An 8,001-nucleotide genomic window follows, 5' to 3' on the forward strand; every position below is an offset into this window, starting at 1 on the left:
GTTTAATAACTAGAATCCATAGAGAACTAAAACGTATTAGCAAGAAGAAAACGAGTGATCCCATCTCAGGGTGGGCAAGGGACTTGGAGAGAAATTTCTCTGAAGAAGATCGGCGCACGGCCTACAGATATATGAAAAGGTGCTCACCATCCTTAATCATCAGAGAAATGCAAATCAAAACTACTTTGAGGTCCAACTTTTCAACATGCCCAGTTTCTTCTGTCCCTGCCCTAAATGGATATGCCTTCCCTAAACCAATTTACTAACTTTTCTCTGACCCTGTCAGTGGCTTTTACCATTCTCTGTCTTTGAACACTCTGTTTCAAGGCTGAGGGAGGATCCCTTAATCACTGTAAAGTGACTGTAACTCCTTGAGGACACCTTCTTATGCATGGTCTTCACTCTTAAACAAAATTAAGCATCTTCTACTTTGCTATCCCACAGCACTATGTGCATTCCTATTTCATCACATTTATGCCATTATTATTATTATTATTATTTAGAAACAGAGTCATTTTGTCACCCTCGGCAGAGTGCTGTAGTTCACAGCTCACAGCAACCTCCAACTCCTGGGCTTAGGAGATTCTCTTGCCTCAGCCTCCCAAGTAGCTGGAGGGACAGGTCTCCGCTACAGCACCCAGCTATTTTTTTTCTTTTTTACAGTTTGGCCGGGGCCAGTTTCGAACCTGCCACCCTCAGTATATGGGGCTGGTACCCTACTCACTGAGCCATAGGCGCCTCCCATATTTATGCCATCATTAATGGGTCAGCTGGATGGAAACATACAGAACTAGGCACCAGAAGGGAAAAGTGATGACTAGAGCTGCACAACTAGGTACAGTAAAAATGCAAATAAGTTTAGATAATATTGGAATGAATCCCTTGTTCCACATTGTGGAGATTCAATTACTTGAGTTTCTCTTCCTTCCTTAGGTTGGTGCTAATCATAATGATTTGGTAGGTAATGAAATAAATTCAGGAGAGAGGCAGAGAATTTAGAAGCTTGAAACCAAGAAGGGCTCCTGTCTGTATCTTCAGATATGTTGAATATTACATTAGTTAAATGAGCTTTGAATTTAACCTCTGTTAGTTACAAATCTTATAACCCAAGATCAATTTACTTAGGCTGGGCAGAATGGCTCACCTCTGTAATCCTAGCACTTTGGGAGGCTTGCTTGAGTTCATGAGTTCTAGACCAGCCTGAGCAAGAGTGAGACCCATCTCTACTAAAAACAGAAAAACTAGTATTCCAATGGGAGCCTGTGGTCCCAGCTACTCGGAAGGCTAAGCCAGAAAGACCTATTGAGCCTAAGGCTTTGAGGTTGCGGTGAGCTATGATGATGTCACAGCACTCTACCCAGGGTGACAGAGTTAAGACCCTGTCTCAAAAATAAATATAAATAAATAAATAAAAGAACAATCAATTTACCTATGCTCTCTGGCCCTTATTTGTTACATCCATAGTACAAAGTTAGCGATAGTCCCTATTTTATTTTGTAGCTTGTTGTAATATTTGGTAGATGGTCATAATTAAATACACACATAGAATAATCATTATTAATCCTATCTTGGCTCAGTCTGAGGCCTTCTTCTTCCTGAGCAACTGATTAAATCTGTATCCCAAATGCTTCCATTTTTAGATTCTGGCATTCTGGGGCAAGCTTGAGGGAACCCTAACCATCCTGGGGCCAAACACTAGAGGATTAGGGATAACCTCTAGTCCCTGGAGCTTGTGAAATTATCCACATGATCCATTCCACAGGGAGCTCAGGAAATTGAGCTGACCTCATCCCACTTGCTGTTCACAAGATGCCTCACGAACTTTCTGTTACCCTAAGCCTGGTGCCATCACCTGTGTGGTTTGGAGCACCAAGGAGCAAGAGTCCTGCCTTTCAGCTGTTCTGGCGTTAGTGCTTTATGTTCCACCATCAAAAGAATCTTTAAACTTTATAAAATAATAACACATGTTTAGAACCATGTACTAAGTTGATCTCTTTCTTTGCAAGTGAAATAAAAATAGTGACTACCAGTACATATTTTTTTTTTCTTCTGTCAATTCAATAGCAAGGCTAATTGAGACGTAACTTAGCCTGTGGAGTTCTTAAACCTTCTGACATACTGTGGAAATCTTTGCCACTAGACCAGTAGACCATAGAACTGTCTGCCTCATCATCTGATCTTCTCAAGGGGTAGTTCCACAGCACTATTCATATAGTTTAAGAAATAATAGACCTGCCAGTCACAGCATTGGACAAGGTACATTTCATTGATGACATGTGAAATGGTGGGGGATGTTTCAAGTCTCACATTTATTCACTTTCATAGTTCATACTAAAATGTGCCTAAGTTACATTAGAAAACATTAGGCGATCACAGCAAAACCACTGCTGTAATAGTTATTCTAAAAACACTCTATCCACTATCACTTTCTCACTGGGAAAACAATCCTTACCTTGGAAATATTTATGGTAGAATATTTACAGTAAAAATTCACCTAGAATGTGAAGTTAACAACAACGTAGAAATTTACCTTTATTTCCCCTGTGATGTTAATTTTCTTTAGACTACAAAATACAAAACCAAACTTGTAAACAGGCTTATTGACATCACCAGTGGCCATTTAAATTTATTTATTTTTCTTTCTTTCTTTCTTTTTTTTTTTCCGAGACAGAGTCTCAAGCTGTCACCCTGGGTAGGATGCTGTGGTGTCACAGCTCACAGCAACCTCTAACTCTTGGGCCCAAGTGACTCTCTTGCCTCATCCTCCCTAGTAGCTGAGACCACAGGCCCCGCCACAATGCTTGGCTATTTTTTGTTGTGGTTTGGTTGGGGCTGGGTTAGAACCTGACACCCTTGCTATATGGGGCTGGCACCCTACTCACTGAGCCACAGGCACCACCCCATTTAAATTTATTTAGACAGTTTTTTTCCCCAACACTCCCAGATAGTTTCAACAATAGGTATGAATTATTAATTGAGGACTTAAAATAGACACCAGGTGAATTTAGATCTACATACTACAGATCCTAGACTGTTAATATTACCATAGAGTATCTCAATATGTTCTATTAAGTATCTCTAATAAATTTCTCCCATATCTGATGCTAATTCCCAGTCCTCATTCTCTCCAAAATTAGCAGCAAATACTTCAAACTGCCCTGTGTTACCTCCTTGGAACTCACTCTACTTTCCCTCCAAGTCACTCTGTTTTTCTAAGTTCTATATATTTTTCTATTTCCTTCATATAAATGATTGCACTCTTTCTCCCCCACTTCCTTCTTCTCCTCCTAAACAACGAGTCCCCCCAAGCTAAGTTCTTGAGGTTGTACTCCGATGTCTGCTCTCTCTTTCTTATTTGATGGAGACTTACACGAGGCTTCAACTCCAGGCTGATTCCCATTTTCTGAATGAACGCTTTATTTCATAATCTCCTTATCACCTCACACTCAACAGTAATGAATTGCCTGTCCTTCCTGGATCCATGCAATCTCCCAAATGCAGTTGGTGTTATATTTCTAAAAGACAGATCTTATCTTATGTATTTTTGGACCTATGTGCTCGAAAATCCATCATATGGAGAAAATGTAAGTCTTTTCATGATCTGATCGGAGCCTAACACGTTTGTTCTGCCCCCAAATAGAACTTAAGCCCCTCTTGCCTATTTCTTCTTATCTTCAAAAATCCCTCAAGTGTTTCTGTATCTGTGTAGACTTCCTTGCCCAACCTTACATTTAGTACTTTATTACACAATGATATGTAATATTTGCCTGTATCGTAGCGCACATCACATTATATTTCAATTAATATTTGTGTATATGTGTCCTTCTACAGAGGTATACTTTCAAGGGCAGGGGCTATAACCTTTGCAAATATTCATCCCCTCCCCCCATCTAGCAGCCCAATTGGTCCATAATTAGTACTAGATGAATGAAAATTGAAAGTAGTATACTGATGACATTGCTGTTGAGAAGAATGAAGTAAGTTGTGCCTGAGAGTTGATTACTTGCATACAAGCCAATGCCAATTGTATGCAGGTAATCAATGATCCTGAAACTCTTAATTATCAAGAGCAACTCATGTGGTAGTTTCAAGACAGTTGTCTCCTTTCCTACCTGACAGGTAATTGCATTTTCACAGTATTGGGATGGTGGTGTTGAGTTGTTCCTATTGTTGGGATCTGAAAATTTTCTGACAGAGCAGAATCAAACTATAACTAAAATGTAGCTATACAGCTCTCTAAACCATTACTGTAATTACCATTACAACCCAACTACAGTATATGATCTTTTAAAGAGTGGCAAAGACTATATTTCTCTGTTACATAACTAGAGCTTATCACACTGAGAAACAACTGAAACCATTCAAATTCCTTCTCCATCACTTCTGGGCAGAAGAATTATTTTCACATCAGCTGTTTTATATTGGCTGCATGTACAGAATCAACACATTGAAGACAAAGTTTAATTTGTTCCTCCTCGGGAGGAGTATAAAGGCTATATCTTGAGAGATTGAATTCACAACTACACTGCAATCAAGATAGTTTGGCTTTATCTTTTATACATAAGTATAACACCATGATATACACCCAGCAACGACATATTACTGTTTCTGTCATATACAAGGATATAAAACACAGAAAATAGTCTAGCAATGGTATCTTTCAATTCTCTCTGTAAGACAGCATATGTATGAATTCATGGACAGATTGCAAGTTAAAAATCTTACATTCTGTCATTTTCAGTGTCAGCCAATGCCACGTACATCAAGGCTTGTCGTATCACTATAAAATTACTGGTAAGAGCCTCTGTTACTTTTCTAATGCTACTATAACAAATTAACATGAACTCTGGCTTAAAACCACATCCATTCATTATTTTATATTTCCATGTGTTAGGCGTCTAAGCATAGTTCCATTCTGTATGCAAGGTCTTATGAGTCTACATCAAGGTCTGGACGGGGCTGGCCCCTCATCGAGAGGCAGTAGGGATGACTCTGCTTTCATGTTTGTTCAGGTTATTGGGAAAATTTAGTTCCCTGAAATTTCAGGACTGAGGCTTCTTTCATTTTCAAGGGAACAATAGCATGTTGAAATCCCATGCTTTTAGCCGGGCATTGTGGTGGGTGCCTGTGGTCCCAGCTACTTGGGAGGTGGAGGCAGGAGACTCGCTTGAGCCCAGGAGTTGGAGGTTGCTGTGAGCTGAGATGCCACGGCATTCTACCCAGGGGGACAGCTTGAGGCTCTGTCTCAAAAAAAAAAAAAAAAAAAAAGAAATCCCATGCTTTGAATTTCTGGCTTCCCTTCTGCTATTAGCTAAAGAAAATTCTTTAAAGGACTCATGTGACTGATTCTATCAAGCTCACTTGGATCATCCAGGATAATCTTTCAATTTTAAAGTCAGGCAACTCGTAATCTTAGTTACATGTGCAAAGGTATATTCATGAAAGTAACACCAGGGCATCAACATTATGGCTGCCAAAATTCTTCCTACCACAGGCTCTTAACTTGAAATGAATATAAGGCATTATATTGAGCATAAAAATTCTCTTTCCCTCTTTCCATTATTTTTTAAATTATTGCCCCAGTAGCCAGTTGATACCAACAATCAGGGTAAATGAAGCTTAAATTTACTGTGATTGCTTCTTGGCCCATATCTCCACCCTCTAACCTCCAGCAAGACAGTTCTAATCCCCTAATGAATGCAAATGGATATGTTGGTTTTGATATTTTTCAAAAATTAACTTTATGTAAAGTTGTTAAAAATATCATCCATAGCTTCTATTGAATCCTTGGGTTTTGGAAGTAATTACTCTCACTTGGTAATGACCTCATCCTAGATTTTTAATGTAAATGAATTTTTTAAAGTCTTGCCTTTATAGTATTAGAAAAATAGAGTGAGAACTCTGAAATGTTCTCTCTATTCAAGAATATTTAAACTCGAACAAAACCAAGATTGCAATTGATTTTCTATTTCTTCTTGCTAATTGTAAGAAGAACATGAATTAGAACATGAATCAAATTGATATTGCACATTACATTGTAAAGATCTTTTCACATTTACTGTATTAAATCCGAAATAAATGAACAAGTTTTATTTTCCTCAAAGCAGTATTCTTTCCTTCACCTTATATATTTCCTATTGAAGGTATAATCAGTATCACTTAAACACTGAGCTAAATTTTTGTCTTCACTCTCTAGAATACAGAAATGTTCATTCAGATGGTTAAACATATATAACTATGTGCCCAACACCTTTCGGTTAATGAGTGCCTCTGACAGAACAGGGTTGTTAATACTTTTTTCCCTATACTTAGGGTGACCAGATTTTAACATAGGTAAGGCAGGGTGGGGGGCGGGGACGGGGCAGGGTAGGGCTTGACAACAATGCAAACTTTGATAAGCAGTTCTCGATAATCACTTCTCAGCAATTATTTGTTATTATTACAGTTTAACATTATAAAATTAACAAAAATAATATAAAACTCATATTCTGGTGAAATAGCCACATGGCAGCCGAAAACCGTATATTCCCTTCTTGTTCTCCCGCCTGTTCGTGCATTCTTTCCAAAAATCAGGACTCTTTAAAAACGCCGTGGGATGCGGGACAAATTGTTGAAAAGCGGGACTGTCTGGCCAAAAGCGGGACGTCTGGTCACCATACCTGTACTAGTTACTTCAGCACTGAAGTACTGAAGCTTAAATCTGTCTCAATTCTAAGACTCCACTTTTTTTCCAGTTTTGAGGTGTAGAAGACTTACTGAATTTTGCCATTAGGAGGTAATTAGGGGGGTGAATTTACAAAGTAAATAAGCACTAAGGGTATAAACCATGTTGTGATGGTATCTGGAGGGGTTGTACCCCACCCCAATGCCACAGAATTTCTAAGTGACTTTTATAACAAATGTAGCAGGAATGAAACAAGATGTAAGATGATAGTGGAGGAGGAAAGGAAGGACACCAGGTGATTCTTGCTGTGTTTCATTTTGCTTTTAAGGATAAGGGTTGCCTGAGAATGTCTGGAGCCGGAGAACAATCAGTAAAAAGAAACAGGATTTCCAGAAAAGAGTCAATAATGGGGCAAAATCATAAAGCAGATGAAGAATAGAATCAAGAAGTTTTAAGTGAAGAAGTTTTCTTTAAGAAAGAGAAAAGATATGGACTTTTAGAAATAAAAAGAAGACACCATGAAGCAGTGGGTTTGCTATTTTGAAGCTGGACAGTTAATTTGCAAGATGGAGAAAGATTATATTATTTAGGGGAAGTTAAGAGACAAGGGAGTCTCGGGAAACTGTGTCTTTTGTAGTTGATAGCAATCATCTAATGGTAACAACTCCCACCACATGTAAATAGTAGGCCAATCAGTCTACTAGTTACAAGTTCAGGACTACCATCAGACTGAGTATAAAGCCTGGCCCTACCCTGTGTAAACTCTTTTGAGATCAATTTCACATACTGTTTAAAGTATTTCAGTGTTTTCTTAGTATGCTCAGATTTCTGCAGCCATTACCAAAATCTAATTTTAGAACATTTTCAACACCCAGGAAAGAAACCCATTAGATCTCATTATTCTTTCCCTACCAACCCCTCTTCCCAGTCCCGTCCCAGCCCAATGTAATCGCTAATCTTCTTTCAATTGTTACAGATTTGTCTATTCGTGACATTTCATTTAATAGCAGTCATACAATATGTAGTCTTTTGTAATGTTTTCTTTCATGTAGTATAAAGGTTTCAAGGTTTTTCAGCATCGTCACATGTATCAGTTCTTCTCTTTTATTGTTAAATAATAATATTCTGTAATATGAATGTTATACATTTTCTTTAGCTATTAGCAGTTGATGAACAATTAGGTTACTTTCAATATTTGTCTTTATGAATAATGCTGCTATGAACATTTGTTACAAGGTTTTTTTAAGATACATTTTATTTCCTTTTTGTATATCACTAAGAGTGAACTGCAGGGTCCTATAGTAACTCCATGTTCTCCAAAGCGGTCTATCATTTAT

Source organism: Otolemur garnettii, unplaced genomic scaffold (genome assembly GCF_000181295.1).
Source record: "Otolemur garnettii isolate 467f Iridium unplaced genomic scaffold, OtoGar3 scaffold00162, whole genome shotgun sequence".
NCBI classification, from domain to species: Eukaryota; Metazoa; Chordata; class Mammalia; order Primates; family Galagidae; genus Otolemur; species Otolemur garnettii.